General features: G+C 42.5%; 1 protein-coding gene across 12 annotated transcripts in view; it reads left to right on the top strand.

The window, feature by feature from the left end:
* The window catches only part of CSGALNACT1 (chondroitin sulfate N-acetylgalactosaminyltransferase 1), a 390,272-nt gene that overhangs the window by 81,673 nt on the left and 291,901 nt on the right, over positions 1-16,698 (top strand). The window contains exons 4-5 of one of the 12 annotated variants that reach the window (XM_064272746.1): positions 10,462-10,503; positions 12,320-12,387. The exons of the other annotated variants lie outside the window; for them this stretch is intronic. The gene's annotated coding sequence lies outside the window, so the exon portion shown is untranslated. The remainder of the gene's footprint in view (positions 1-10,461; positions 10,504-12,319; positions 12,388-16,698) is intronic. 12 annotated transcript variants of the gene reach the window in all.

The raw sequence follows: 16,698 nt of genomic DNA, 5'->3' as shown, positions 1-16,698 counted from the left end.
TCTCAATAGTTTTCAGATGGTGCTGATGTCGCTAGTCAAGGAACCACACTAGAATGTTGGCTCTTTACAAAGTACTGGGCGGGGTGTGTGTGTGTGTGTGTGTGTGTGTGTTATTAATCTCCAGTTTACAGCAGAAGGAACTGGGGTTTAAAGAGGATAAGTCACTAGTTCAAGGCCACGTGGCTAGGAAGCAGTAGTGGGAGGTCATTGTTTGGGTCAGCTGTTGGTGTCCTCCTGGGCCATCTGTGCATGATGGTCAGGCCTGGACCATCATCAGGGCTGCCATGCTACATGATTCTCGATGGGCTAGGCCACTGACCCCCGTGGATTTGTAGTTTGCCATTACAGTCCCAGTGCCTTTGCTTCTTAAATTTTATCCTGTGGTGAAAGTGAATTAGTGGGTTATATCTATCTACCTACCTACCTACCTTATATATCTATATATTTTTTAATTGGGCCCTGTTGTGTCCTCCAAAAGTATCTGTCAACTTGGCCAGGTCGTGATGACCAGTACTGTATGATTGTCTACCATTTTACCATCTGATGTGATTTCCCTGTGTTGTAAATCCTCCACTATGATGTAATGAGATGGATTAGTGGCAGTTATATTGATGAGATCTACAAGATTAGATAGTGTCTTGAGCCAATCTCTTCTGAGATATAAAAGAGAGTCATGACGACCTCATACCATCAAGAAAGCGGTGTGGGGAGCAGAACGTGTCTTTTGGACCTGTGAGGTTCCCGTGCTGGGATGCTCCTAGACCAAGGGAAGACTGATACATCATAAGGAACTTCCTCCAGAGCTGACAGAGAGAGAAAGCCCTCGCCTGGAGCCGGTGCCCTGAATTGGGACTTTTAGCCTACTGGACTGTGAGAGAATAAATTTCTCTTTGTTAAAGCCATCCACTAGTGATATTTCTGTTACAGCAGCACTAGACGACTAAGACAGGCCCTATTTGGGTTGGTTAGTGGCTTGTAACTTTTTGCCTTTTGGTACAAATACCCCTGCTAACTGAGGCTGGCTGGGTTGTCTGAAGCAGTGAGATTTGGAGTCCCTCCCTCAGCAGCATTCAGATGACGGATCCTTTGCATGTTTGGTGAAACTCTGCGCACGGACTTCCAGTGGGCTTGGGGCGGGGTGGGGGTGGGGGGACACTGCAGACCCATTGCCTGTGGTATGGAGCATTTGCCACTACACTCAACCCTCTTTCCATTCCCATCAGAGTATGGCCTTTTGCCTGCCATTTTATTTCACAATAAACCAAGGACCTTTTTAATAAAATCTGTCTCCCACATAGGTGGATGCTGCTGCCATCCTGAGTGATCTTCAAACAATAGTGAATTCTTCTCACCCAAAAACCTCTACCTCATTTCCCAAATTATCCATTGAACAAAACAACCAGGAGGAAGAACTAGGGCTTGAAGGATAAAAAGAGTGGGTAGTGTGCATGGGGACACGTTGTCCTCCTTCCCCACTGGATTTAAACCACCTATTAATTATTAACTCAGTATCTTTATTGTTCCATTTGCAAACTGCAAATGTGATTTCTAGCCATGTATTTTTAAAGAGCTCTATTATGATCAAGCGTATTTGAATATCTCATGTAGTTTTTGACAAATGGGCTTTGCTGGTAGACGAAAAAGCTGTTTTAGATATGATTTCCGTTTTTTAGTTTTGGTAAACTGGAGCTAAATTCTGAGTTAGGAGAAATATTAACTCGTTTACTATTTAATGGTTCTATATATCATTTTTTTTTTTTTATATATATCATACATACAGTAGCTTTCATCATGTTTCCTTTGCTGAAATAGAGAGTTAAGACCCATAGTAGAGAAATCTTTGTTTTGGGACCTGAATTAGATTAGAAAAAATTGATGAATTTATAACAATATAATTAATCTGGATAATAAAGATTTTAAAACAGCTTTACTTGGCTATAAATGTTATAATGTTGCCTTCTGGAAGGAAAAGATGTACAATTATATTTTCTGTTACTTTAGAAACTGATTCCCAAATTATTGCTCAATCAATATTAAGAAATATATTAGAAAATATGTGCTTGTGATCTTTTCTTCAAAATGCAGTTTTATTCAGATTCTGGTAAAGGTAAACCTACAGTTTTTCAGTTGTCTCTAAAATATCATGCTTTATATAATGGACTTAAAAGATAGAAAAATTTCACTATTTTTCACTTAGAAATTTTAAAGTAGAAGCCAGAGTCTTATATAGTCCTGTATATCAGTTATTGAGGAGCCCTGGTAGCACAGTGGAAACCCTGGTGGCATAGTGGTGAAGCACTATGGCCACTAACCAAGAGGTCAGCAGTTCGAATCTGCCAGGTGCTCCTTGGAAACTCTATGGGGTAGTTCTATCCTGTCCTATAGGGTTGCTATGAGTCGGAATCAACTCGATGGCAGTGGGTTTTTTTATTTTTGGTACTACAGTGGTTAAGCACTCGGTTGCTAATTGAAAGGTTGGTGGTTCCAGTCCACCAGCCACTCTGCTGGAGAAAGATGGGGAAGTCTGCTTCTGTAAAGACTGTCATTGTTGTTAGGTGCTGTTGAGTTGGTTCCAACTCATAGCTACCCTATGTACAACAGAACAAAACACTACCTGGTTCTGCGACATCCTCACAATTGTTGCTCTGTTTTGAGCCCATTGTTCTAGCCATTGTGTCAGTTCATCTCTCTGAGGCATTACAGCCTTGGAAACCCTGTGGGGTAGTTCTCTTCTGCCCTATAGGGTCTCTATACTCGATGGCAACTGGTTTTTGGTATAAGTTATTTATCACTGTGAAGCAAACCTCCCCAAAACTTAGTGGCTCAAAGCAATAACAATCATTTACTGAGTTCACAAATAGGCAGTTTGGGCAGAGCTTGGCACAGAAGACTCTCATTTCATGTGGCATCAGCTGGAGTTGTTTGACGGGGGGTGCTGGAGCATCTACTTCCAAGATGGCCACTCACATAGCTGGCAAGCCAATGCAAGTTGTTGTTAGCTAGGGATGAGGGTGCAGGGGCCTCGTTTCCTCTCTAAATAGGCTTCTTCCTGTAAGACACTCCATAGGCTGCGTGAGCTTTCTGACATGATGGCATCTGAGTTCTAAGAGTGAACATCCCAAGAGAACCAAGTGGAAAGCTGTAATATAGTCTTTTATGACTTTGGCTTGGAAGTCACATGGCATCACTTCTGCTGTACTCTGTTGACAGGCCAGTCATAAGGGTTGGCCCAGATTCAAGGGGGGTGGGCCATAGACCCCACTTGTTGATGGGAGAAGTGTCAAAGAATTTAAAGACAAGTTTTAAAACCACCGTTCTTTATCAGGAACCTCTTACCAACTATTCTGATGAACATTTAACTTAATACTCATGGCCAAACTGTGGCTTTTCAGTGGAAGACTTTTGGTCACTTGATAGGATGAGGCAACACCGTTACACGGCCTAACTGGAATCAGCCCTTGGCCCAGTTAGGTAAGCGCTGAATAGCGTTCATCAGGTTTGCGTCTTGGTGGCCCAAATGAACTTGGCGAGAACGGTTTTGGTGGAGTAGTAGGGGTGGAAGTCAGACTGCAGGGCTTCCAGGAGTGATTGGGAGACAATGATGTGGCAACAGCATGTATAGAAAGAACTTTCCAAATGCCTAGCTGAGGCTAGAGGAAGAGAGAAAGGGCAATAACCGTAACAGGCCAAGAGAACTTTTGTTTTCTTTTTTGCTTAAGGATGGGAAAATTTGTGGAGTGAAGGGAAGGAGCCAATACAAAAGAAAAGGTGGTATTGTGAACTAATTTCTCTTCTAGATATTTTCCTTAAGGGCAAGGATCTTGGCACAGTCACACAACGCAAAGTGTTTAGCCACTTGATAAACATTTGCTGTTAGACAAAGGAATTCTACATATATGAAAACGTTTATGAGATGGCCCACACCCTGTGGTGTGGGGCATTTGCCATCACACTCAGACCTCATTCCTTCTCCCTCAGTGTGTGGCCTTTTGGCTGACATTTTGTTTTACAATAGACGGAGGAGATTTTTAATAAAATCAGTGTCCCATGTTGATGGATGCTGCTGTCATTCCCAGTGACCACCACATGGTTGTGACTTCTCATGCCTAACCTCAAACATCTTAACAACAAACTCTACCTCATTTCCCAAATGATACATTGAAGCAAGTTAGTCCATAGGAAGACCTAGGGCTTGGAGGGCTTCAAGAAGAGCCCATAGATCGTTCCAGGGACCAAACACTGATGTAGTGAGTTGTTTTCTCTCTGAGCATCAACTGCTCACCTATAAAATGGGGATGTCAATACCTACTTCATAGGGTTGTTGTGAGGAAGGTTGTGAGCTTCCTCATAAAAGCACTTTCTAAACTGTGAAAATTGTAAGCTGTAAAGCATCGTATAATCATAAGGAACTGATTGTCCTGTAGTCCAGTATGTGTTTTTGTTTTATCAGAACTCTGATTTTTCCTCTCAGGGTCACATGGTATCAGTTTCAGTCATGTCTCTATTCTTTAGCTTATGCAAGAACTTGGCCTGGAAGTGTCGGCAATTGAAAAATTGCAATATAGATATGTTTTTCTTCATAATCTATAGTTGTAATAGATACAGTAACAGCAGCACTCTCTTTATGAGGTCTTTTTCTTTCTAAGGAGTAAAAACCTCTGGGTAGAGTAGATAATGGGAGATTCAGTAGATCTCTGGAACTGCATGTCTTTAGAAGCCAAATATTCTCTGACACGTGAGAAATGGTTGAAGACATTTCAGGAATTACTCAAATTAGTGTGGTAATGATGCGAGGCATACAACATACAATAATACAACCCGCTTTATAATTTGTGCTAATTAACTGCTGTATTAAGAAAATTTCAGCTTCAGTTAATTTGATTTTTCAGCAATTTTCACCACATTTAGAGTATTATTGCAGTACACATGCATAATATTTAATAAGGCATATCAGAGCAAATACACACTCTTTCTAAAGCAAAACTTATAATGGGGACAAAGGATGAGACATAGATAATGCATTTATTTCCTAAATTTTTCTGCTTGATAGAGGAAGTGTGTGTGTTTAAATGATCATTTAGAGATTGATACTTGAATGTTTTGCTGAGGAATTTGTCACTGGGTTGCTTAGAATGCTCAGAAAAAAGCTCACTGGTAGGTTCTCTGGTAGAGCAAAAATCATAAATACTGTCATACTGTGCACAGTTTTGCAGTCCCTAATGCAAAAGAAAAGTTGTCAAGGATTTCGTCTTAGTTGCATTCAATGCCCAAGGAAGCAGCAATCAAGAAATCAAACGATGTGTTTCATCAGACAAATCTGCTGCAAAAGACCTCTTTAAAGTATTACAAAGCAAAGATGCCACTCTGAGGACTAAGCGTGCCTGACCTAAGCCGTGGTATTTTCAGTTGCTTCATATGCATGCGAAAACTGGACAATGACTAAGGAAGACAAAAGAAGAATTGACGCATTTGAATCACGGTGTTGGCCAAGAATGTTGGATATACCATGGACTGCCAGAAGAATGAACGAATCTGTCTTGGAAGAAGTACAGCCAGAATGCTCCTTAGAAGCGAGGATGGTGCGACTTCATCTCACTTACGTTGGACATGTTATCAGGAAGGACCATTCCCTTGAGAAGGACATTATGCTTGGTAAAGGGTCAGCAAAAAAGAGGAAGACCCTCAATGAGGTGGCCTGACACAGTGGCTGCAACAGTGGGCTCAAACATAGCAATGATTGTGAGGATGGCACAGGACTGGGTAGCATTTTTGTTCTGCTGTATATGGAGTCACTACACCTCAACATAAAGAAAACAAAAATCCTCACAACTGGACCAATAAGTAACATCATGATAAACGAAGAAAAGATTGAAGTTGTCAAGGATTTCATTTTACTTGGATCCACAATCAACAGCCATGGAAGCAGCAGTCAAGAAATCAAACAACCCACTGCGCATTGCATTGGACAAATCTGCTGCAAAGGACCTCTTTAAAGTGTTGAAAAGTGAAGATGTCATCTCAAAGACTAAGGTGGACCTGTCCCAAGCCATGGTGTTTTCAATTGCCTCATATGCATATGAAAGCTGGACAATGAATAAGGGAGACTGAAGAAGAATTGATGCCTTTGAATTGTGGTGTTGGCAAAAAATATTGAATATACTTTTGACTGAGAAAAGAATGAACAAATCTGTCTTGGAGGAAGTACAACCAGAATGTTCCTTAGAAGCAAGGATGTCGAGACTACATCTCACATACTTTGGACATGTTATCAGGAGGGATCAGTCCCTGGAGAAGAATATCATGGTTGGTAAAATAGAGGATCAGCAAAAAAGAGGAAGACCCTCAATGAGACAGATTGACACAGTGGCTGCAACAATGGCCTTAAGCATAACAACAATTGTGAGGATGGCGCAGAAGTGGAAAGTGTTTTGTTCTGTTGTACGTAGAGTTGTTATGAGTGGGAACTGACTCGACGGCACCTAACAACAAGAGTCGGAACCCAGTTGATGGCACCTAACAACAACAATGCAAGTAGAAACCCTGAGACCAGACGTATATCCAAACTGCAGTAATAAACAACATTTAAATAACACAGAGGACATCTGAGAAAATGCATTTTTTTTGCACATTTTGTTGTGTGTGCTTTTGTGTTCTGTACAAATGTGTCCTCATAGAAATCTCTGTGCCAGGTTTAAAAGGTAAACATTATGTTAATAAGTTGGACATTGAGTCAGAAAAGGGAGACAGACGTGGCCAACCATGGATCCTATCTCTAGTCCAGCAACCGTGGTGCCTGCTGTGATATTTTCCCAGGGTGGTTATTGGATTGATGTCATCCCTCTCTGGGGTTGTCAAATTCCTGAATTTCCTTACTGTAGCCAGCTTGCCTCCTTTTGTAGTCTGTGGAGGAGTCTTAGTTCTATGTTGCCAATATTTACCCTTGAACCAGTGTGTGGCAGCCAGGTCACAGTGGATGTTTGCCTTTTTGTTTCTACTGTCCATTGCATTTCTTGAACTCCCCTTTCATGTGTAGTCTTGGTGGGAGGGAGACATTCGCTCTGGCTAGGTGTAGACACACCTCCTAGGTTAGCTAACTGGATGCTTCTACCTGGAACTTTGAATCTTGGTGAGCAATGCAAAAGGCAAAGATGGCTAGAATTTATTTATGGCATCTGTGGTGGTAGCAGCAGCAGGGGCATTCACCATGGCAGCACTCCTGCTGCTCCTAAGACTCTGGTTGGCTTCCGTGACCTTTAGGAGCTCTGTCTGCTGTGGATAAAATGATAATGACCTTCTGCTTGTTTTCATATTCGTTCCTAAACTGACAAGTGTTAGTTTTATCCCTTGTCATCAAGAGTCCAAACTGACAGAGTGACCACCCTGTCTGGCCTCCTTGCCATTGTTGGATACTTTCTGTTGGCCCTGTATTTTTGGGGGTCCTTGTCAGTCTCTGGAGCCCTGGTGCTACAATGGTTAAGAGCTGGGCTGCTAACCAAAAAGTCGGCGGTTCGACTCCACCAGCCGTTCCTTGGAAAACCTATGGGGCAGCTCTACTCTGTCCTATAGTGTCGCTATGAGTCGGAATCGACTTGAGAGCAACAGGTTTGGTTTAGCAGTTTTGGTTTTGCCAGTTCCTGTCCCTGAGTGGAATGCAAAGCAGGGTGCTGACCGTTTACAGATTCCATCAGCCAAGGCTGATTTGCAGGAGGGAAAGAATTAGTTGTATCCTTTGGCCTTTGTTGCGTGTGGTTAAAGGTAGTCATTATTGTAATTTTTACATTCGAAGTTCACAAAGAGCATGTACACACATGGTTGTTTTGATGTAGATATTACTACTTAAGTTTTACAGCTGATCGGATAACGTCAGTGAAGTTAAATGATTTGCCCAGGGTCAAATGAGTATTAATGGACAGAAATAGAACTTTAACCCAGGCTCCCTGGCTCCAAAACCACCTTTTCCCTCTCAATTCTGGTTGATACGGCAAAATTACTCTTGTAATGAAACACCCTTCAATGAAATATCAGGCCTGCCAGATTCGGGAAAACTCAGGGACGAAGAGTTGCAAATGAGGTGCCCTTGAACAAGGACAATTACCAGCAAGTGTGGGATGCTATAGGCAGTCCAGTTCTGAGTTTCCAGGGGGCATGCGGTCCACGTTCAGTCCTGTTACTGAGATGGTCAGGCACTGGTTAGACTGAACATCTTCTGTCTCACATCTCCGTTTGAGTCAACACTGACGATGGACAAAAAACAGAATCCATAACTAGGTGGGGGGAGAGGGGGCAACAGGAAAAGGTCCTTGCATCTAGTCTGACTTTTTCTGCAGCTCCTTCAGGAAAATCCATGGCATGACAGGTCAGCTCCCAAATTGTATTAAAGTTACTAGTTAAGGGTACAGGCAGTCCCCAGATTAGGAACGAGTTCCATTCCCAGATACACTAAAACATCTTTAACATAATAATACAGTAATAATAATATTTTGATGTGTGTTGATAATTAGCGTCTGTTATTACGAACAATTGTATGTACCTCCGATTTTTAATATAATAGGCTTTACGGGAGCTGGTTCATTACTATGGATTGTACACAAGCCTGACTTTCATAACCCAGGGACTACCTGTAGTTTATTTTATTTTAAATAGCCTTTATTTTTTTAGAACAATTTTAGGCTTACAGAAAAATTGTGCATAAAGCCCAGAGTTCCCATTTATACTCACCTCCCCCACATTTCCCTTAGTATCTCTATATCTTGCATTAGTGTGGTACATTTGTTATGACTGATGAACCAATACTGATGCGTTAACTGAAGTCCAGAGTTTACCCTAGGGTTTGCTCTTTGTGTTGTACAGTCCTATGAGTTTTGACAAATGTAGTTTACTTTTTTAAGAGCCAGCTATCACTAATTTCAGAGCTAACCCAGTACTAATTTCAGAGCTCGTTAATATTAATTAGGATCATCCCCAAATAACTTTTCTTTTTCCTTTTTTAATGCACTCATTATTGGTAAATTAGAAAATGCAAATAAACAAAAGAAGGAAAGAAAAAAGTCTTTCCTTATCTTACCACATGGAACTGTTAACATATTATTGTTTTAGATTTTCTTACTATTAATTTTTTTTACCATGTTATGCATTTTTTTATACCTGCTTTCATCAAGTCTGCCCAGCTTGATGAGATCAGGTGTGTAAAGTATTATAATCCTGATTTTACAGATCAGGAACTGAGGCTCAGAGGGGCATGTCTAATTTCAAAGGTTGTGCTCTTAACTATAAACATAAATGTATATATTATAATTTTATAGTTATTAAATGACTACTTAGAGTGCAAACCCTCCAAAATGTGTTCATGCAGCAGCAAGATAGATTGTGTACAAAATTTCTGACCACTGTGCTACAGTAGAAACTATGGGAGCAGGCATGGATCCAAGTTTTGTGGGGCCTGAAGCTTGTGCAATTTTGATTTATCCTCAGGAATTCCACTAGTCTTTATCAGTTCAGTAAGTCTGGTCTTTTTTATGAATTTGAGTTTTCTCTACATTTTTCTCCCATTCTAACTGAGGTCTTCTATTGCATTCCTGGTCAGAATGGTCAGTGGTGATAGCCGGGCACCATCTAGTGCTTCTGGTCTCAGGCTAGAAGAAGCTGTGGTTTGTGTGTGCTATTAGTCCTATGGACTAATTTCTTCCTTGAGTCTTTGGTTTCCTTCATTCTCCTTTGCTCCAGATGGGAAGAGACCATCTTACAGGGCTGCTTGCAAGCTTTTAAGACTCCAGATGCTACTAACCAAACTAGGATGTAGAACGTTATCTTTATGAACTATGTTATGCAAATTAACCTAGGTGTCCCACAACACTATGGTTCTGAGCCTTCAAACTCAGTATAATTTGTATTCTTTATGGGAACAGATCGCCAGGCCTTCTCCCATGGTGCCACTGTGTAAGCTCAAGACACCAACCTTTTGGTTAGCAGCGTAGCACTTAACTGATGTGCTACCAGGACTCCTTGTTTTGGAGTAGGGGTCCAATTTATTATTATTATTTTAACAAATGCTCACCCAGTTGCTTGAATACCATTTGTTACCTAATCCACCTTTCTCCACTGATTTGAAATGCTACCCTTACCGTATATTACTCTATTATTTATTCTTGAATCTGTTTCTGGATTTTTTATTTTGTTGCATTGAGCTGCCTGCCTATTAATGGGTCATTACTGACTTCATCATTGAACTTTATTATATATTTTTATATTTGGTAGAGTGGGCTCTCCTCTCCCTCAATACTTCTGTTTTTAAAAACATTTCTTTATTTTTTACATATTTATTATTCTGGGTGGTCTTTAGAATTATTTCTGCCAACTCCAGGGCAGGGGAAGTCCTGTTGGGATTTGATAGGATTAGTATTAATTTAAATCAATTTTTAAAGACTTGAAATCTATATAATATTAAATTTTTTTTTTCTTCAGAAACACAGTATGTCTTTATTCTGCTTTCCTTTTATGTGCTTGGTAAGTTTTTTTCTTTTCTGCAAATTTTTTATGTTTTAGTTCTGGATAGCCATTTTTTATTGTTCTTATAAAAACCCATACCAGACCAAACCCATTGCCGGTTCCAACTCATAGCAGCCCTATAGGACAGAGTAGAGCTGCCTCATAGGGTTTCCAAGGCTGTATTTTTGTGGAAGCAAATTGCCACATCTTTCTCCCGTGAAGTGGCTGGTGGGTTGGAACTGCTGACCTTTTGGTTAGCAGCCAAGTGCTTAACCACTGTGCCACCAGGGCTGCTATTGTTCTTATAAAAGGGAACTTATAGTCTTTTCCCATAATCTTTTCTAATTGGCTGTTGTTAGTATGAGTCCCTGGGTGGTGTAAAAGGTTAATGCTAACCTTTCAGTTAGAGGTTTGAGTCCACCCAGAGGTGCCTCAGAGAAAGCCCTGGTGATAATACCTCCAAAAAATCAGCCATCGAAAATCATACAGAACACAGCTCTACCCTGACACACATGGGGTCGCCATGAGACGGCGCCAGCTCGACAGCAGCTGGTTTTGTTTGGTTGTTGGTATGTAGGTAGTTATTTTTAAAAGAAGTAGACACCTTACCAATAGTAGTTCTAATAGTTTTTCAGTTATCAGACTTTTTAGTCTTGTTTCCGTTTTTTGAGATCCACTTTTTTGTGGTTTCTGATGAATACAAAAAAAAAAACCAAACCCAGTGCTGTCAAGTCGATTCCAACTCATAGCGACCCTGTAGTAGCATCCTGATAAAATGCTGTGGTGACTGGTCCACAGGTAGGGGAGGGGAGGCAGCATATTTAAGGCAAGGGCATGGGGTCGGCAGGCAGGATTCCTGATCATAATAGTTGTGGTTGCACAAAGTAGGGTAAGGGTTATGATACTCAGTCTTTAGGACTTGTAGAATTGACTACAAATCATTTAAAGGTTGATAAAGTGTGAATCACATACCACAGATTCAACTATAGCACAGATCCAATCACACACCCTAATCTGACATTTAACTCCATTACTGCTCAGCGGGAAGACTGGGCTGCTTATCTGTTATCTTGTTTGTCCCGACAGTGGGTAATGGGTTTCCCCAGGGTCATTTAAAGGGACACTGTGTTCAGGGTGAAACTCGTTTTACTTGCTGTTCACTGTATAAAGGACTGCACCAAATGGAACTAGCGATAGATAAACACAGATAATAGAGATTTCGTAAATCTAAATGTAGGTGTGTTTGCTTGATAGCAATTTGGGCTCCCCTCAGCAGCACCCTGCCTCTGAATGCAGAACGAAATTTTGTTATCCTTTGTCTGTGCCCTGGTGTCACAGTGGTTAAGTGCTCGACTGCTAACTGAAAGGTTGGCAGTTCAAACCCACCAGTTGCTAAGTGGGAGAAAGATGTGGCAGTCTGCTCCATAAAGATTACAGCCTTGGAAACCCTATGGGGTAGTTCTATCCTGTCTATATAGGGTTGCTTTGAGCCGAATCAACTCTGTGGCAATGGGGTTGGGGTATCTGTGCTCAGCTCAAAGGTTGCTTAGAACCAGACCTAAAACATGGTCAGATAGGCTAGTCCCGGGATCAGCCGTCTTGCTCAAACTGTGCTGTTATATGGCCCTGAACCTCAGAAGTGAGTAACATAAGGCCCCTATATATGATTTACTGGCGGTTTGTTGTTGGATGCTATGGACTCATAGCAACCCTATGAACAACAGAACAAAACACTGTCTGGTCCTGCACCATCATCACAATTGTTGCTATGTTTGAGCCCATTGTTGCTGCCACAGTGTCAGTCTATCTTGTTGAAGGTCTTCCTCTCTTTCAGTAGCCCTCTACTTTACCAAGAATGATGTCGTTCTCCAGGGACCAGTCCCTCCTGATAACATGTCCAAAGTAAGTGAGACGAACTCTCGCCATCCTTGCATCTAAGGAACATTCTCGCTTTGATCACTTATTTTATTTTAATGTCTTTCACTGTGTTTTCATTGCAAGTTTACACAGCAAATTATGTTCCCATTTAATAATCACTACATAAATTGTTGAGAGACATTGGTTACATTTTTTCAGTGTTTTAACATTCTCGTTAATTCCCTTCTAGGTGCTTCCCTTCCAGTAATCTAGTTTCCCTGTCCCCTTACCCTTTCATCGTTGCTTGAGAGGTTTAGATTGTTTTTGCGTGAGTATTGTCTCATGTTCAGGCAACATAATTTGTGGAGCTGAAAGCCCCATTGCGTGTGAGTGTTGTACTTCGGTGGAAAAGGTGGGAGTGAAGTACTGAGGAGAACCGAGAAGGAGAAAGACCACAAATGTAGGGTGTGGTAACGATAGTTGTCATCTTTGAACTCTTGTGCGTGGGTGTGTGGCAGAGGGAAGTTTACACCAGTGGAAGTAAAATTTGGGGAACCTTTTGTTTGGGGAGAGCTGGGAGCCATTTTATTTCTAATTAAGAAGAGCTACTAGGAAGGCAAACAAGTCAGCTTACCAGCTTATTAGTAAATGTTCTAATTAGACCTTTAGAGTACATTGCCTGGAGACTGAAAGGGAGCAGAGAGGCAGGCCCACCCCTAACACGTGCTGGACCTGGGGCAGGAGTACATATGGAGACCCACATACCATATGTCTAAATGAATATTTCGATGTTAGAAATCAAGCTGTATAATTTAAATTACATAGTCCCTGGTTAAGCACTTGGCCACTAACAGAAAGATTGGTGTTCGAACCTGTGCACAGGTGCCTGGTGATCTGCTTCTGAGAGGTCGCAGCCATTGAAAACCCTATGAAGCACAGTTCTGCTCTGGTACACACGGGGCTGCTGTGAGTCAAAACAGACTCCACGACAACTAATTTGTTTTTTATATGTAAATCAAGTTCTGTACTATCTTGATAAATATACCTTCACAGTGACCTAGAAAGCCACGTTCTAATTTAAAATTCTTGGAATCCTGAAGTTTCTTGTCCAAAATCTCCCTGCGCTGCAAAGATAGCCAGCCCTGAGCACGCTCCCAGAGCCCTCTTCTCTTCCCACACCCTGTTCAGTCCTACACAGCAAGGGGCCTCATATGTTAGCAGGTTGATATTCCCTGCCACATTTCCCAAGGTCTGTCTACAGCTCCTGCAAACCGGCTCCTTTATACAGACTGTAGGGTGGCCCACCCTTAAAAGAATGGGCCTTGGAAGGTGCTCGGGCAGCTACTGAAGCAGGTCCCAGGGACCTGTAGTGCGTCTAGAAGGGGGCCTGGGGGGCATGTCTGAAGGACTCTTTAAGCTCCTGCCCCATGGAGTGGCACAGCTGGAGCAGGGTGTGAACCTCCTTCTAAGCATGGTGCCCAGGGCAGGGCTCCAGCCTCTTCTCAGTCCACGATTCACAGAGGGCGATGGAGATGAGAGGAGTGGAGAGAGTAGATGGCAGCTAAGACCTATGTCCAGGGCAGGTGAGGTGCTATAAGGGCTAAGATCAGGCATGTCAGGCCTTGCTAGTTGCTGTCAAGTGGACTCTGATTCATGGTTACCCCACATACAACGGAATGAAATATTGTGCAGCCCTGCACAACCTTCACAATCCCTGGTATGCTTGAGTACATTGTTGCCTCTACTGTGTACTTTGAGTGCCTTTCAACAGAGGGGTCTCATCTCCCAGGACTATATTGGACAATATTCTGTGGCGATCCATCGGGTTTTCCTTGGCTACTTTTCAGAAGTATATCCTCAGGTCTTTCTTCCTAGTCTGTCTTAGCCTGGAAGCTCCCTGAAACCCGTCTACCATGGGTGACCCTGCTGGTATTTGAAATGCCAGTGGCATAGTTTCCAGCATCATTGCAACATGCAAGCCACCCAGTAGGACAAATTGACAGATGGTGGATGAGGGCCCTGGGAAGTGCCAAATGACGGTCTTAGAAATACTCTTTTATTAGTTCTGGATTTGGGGCAATATTGTTGTTGTTAGGTGCCGTCGAGTCAGTTCCGGCTCATAGCTACCCTATGCACAACAGAAGGAAACACTGCCCAGTCCTATGCCATCCTTACAATCGTTGTTATGCTTGAGCCCATTGTTGCAGCCACTTTGTCAGTCCACCTTGTTGAGGGTCTTCCTCTTTTCCGCTGATCCTGTACTTTACCAAGCATGATGTCCTTCTCCAGGGACTGATCCCTCCTGACAACATGTCCAAGGTATGTAAGACGCAGTCTCGCGATTCTTGCTTCTAAGGAGCATTCTGGTTGTACTTCTTCCAAAACAGATTTGTTCTACCCATTATTTGATGTAGACCCAGTGGGTGTGTCCTGCAAGGATCTCAGACTTCTCTCCTTCCTGGTCCTCCATTATCCCACTTCTTCTTTGTTATGTGTCTTTGGTGTTTGTGGTTACAGGAGTCTGCCGTGAGGAAAGGAGTTAGTAATGGGTGGGGAGGAAGGGAGGACAAATGGCATTATCCCTCTTTTTGTTACTCTCATCCTCACTCTGCCTTATACAGCACTGCCTGGCCTGGTCCTTATTCTTTGCCTCCACTGCCCACCCCTGCCCAATACCTGTCTTTCCACTTCATTTCCATTCTCATTTTTCTCACCTGAGAATTTCTTTTTCTGTTGCTTGGTGCTGGTGGTTTGCAGGAGCAGGGGGATTTGTGGGGAGAGGGGAGAAGACACTTGCCTTGCATTCCATTGAGCTTCTGTGATATTATTATTATAGTACTATATTCAGATATTTTACAAGTTAAATAGGCTTTTGTGGGTTGACATTGAAACCTAACTATCTCCAGTGATGTTATTTCTATGGAGAAGTGCATTCCCAGGTTCAAGGAACTGATTTACAAATGAACTTTCAGAACAAAACATGTTTGTCATTGTTGCTGTTATTTTTAGAGTTTTGGATCTGAAAGGGTGTGGTGTGTACGTCAGGCTCAGTAAATGAACTGAATCAGATCCAACCTGACCTGTGAGGCCCGTTCCAACTCTGAAGGGCTGCGAGTTTAGCCCACCTTTCCTATTTTTATAGATAAATACGTGGGAATCCTGGAACATGAAATGATTTATACAGAGTCAAACATAAAACCTTGTCAGGGACCAGTCTCCGATGGTTCAGGGTCTCTCAGTGGAGGCTTGTGTTTTGCTGTGATGCCGAACAGGTTTCAGTGGAGCTTCCAGATTAAGACAAGACTAGGAAGAAAAGCCTGGTGATCTACTTCTGAAAATCAGCCAATGAAAACCCTGTGGATCACAGTCTGATTCCCAGTTGATCATGGGGATGGCACAGGACCAGCCAGCATTTTGTTTCGTTGTACGTGGGGTTGCCGTGAATCTAGGTCCGAATTGACTGCAGCTATAAAAATGGCATCTGGCCTCCTCTGACTTCACAAGGGGGAAGGAGAATCACTAGCAGCATCAGTAGCTCAAGGTTGATTCCTGCGAGGCTGAGGTCAGACATAACCTCAGCCCCTCGGCTGGACTCTGCCCTGCTCAGTGAAGTTACAAATCTCTTTAGCTCCACCAATAAGTGCCCGGAGGTCTCTCTCAGTGGGTTGGCAAGCCTAGCTGCACTGATATGTGCCTGGAGACACCCCACTCCACCAGGAATTCCCCTGCCCAGACACACTCAGCTATCTTTCTCTGTGGGTTGGAACACCCACTGTAGCCATCTCGCTTCATGGGTCAGAAAGCCCATTACACCGTCTTGCACTGGTCTCCCGGTTCTACTGCAGCTGGTTCTCTGCCTTGCTTGCTGTTGCTTCTTACCATCTTGTGCCATCTCCAATGTTACAGCTCTCTGTCTCCTGGGTATGGGAGGTTCTCAGTGCAGGGATCCTGGGTCCAAAAGATGCGCTCTACTCCTAGCTCTTCTTTTTGGTGGTAGTGGGTTCCTCCCTCTCTGCTTGCTTCTCTCACCTTTTATCTCTTGTAGGATAAAAGGTATGACTCAGGTAAGGGTGTAATTTGAATAAAGGTGGTGTCCTAGACTGGGTTCTGCAGAGAAGCAAAACCAGTGAAGTGTGTGCACGTGTATGTATATATATATGTGTATATGTTTGTATATATATAAAAAAATAAAATACTGTTGATGTAGTGATTAAGTGCTATGGCTGCTAACCAAAAGGTTAGCAGTTCAAATCCACCAGATGCTCCTTGGAAACTCTGTGGGGTGGTTCCACTCTGTCCTATGGGGTTGCTATTAGTTGAAATTGACTCAACGGCAATGGGTTTGGGTTTTATTGG

Source organism: Loxodonta africana, chromosome 19, assembly GCF_030014295.1.
Source record: "Loxodonta africana isolate mLoxAfr1 chromosome 19, mLoxAfr1.hap2, whole genome shotgun sequence".
NCBI lineage: Eukaryota > Metazoa > Chordata > Mammalia > Proboscidea > Elephantidae > Loxodonta > Loxodonta africana.
This window is presented reverse-complemented; position numbering and strand designations above follow the sequence as displayed.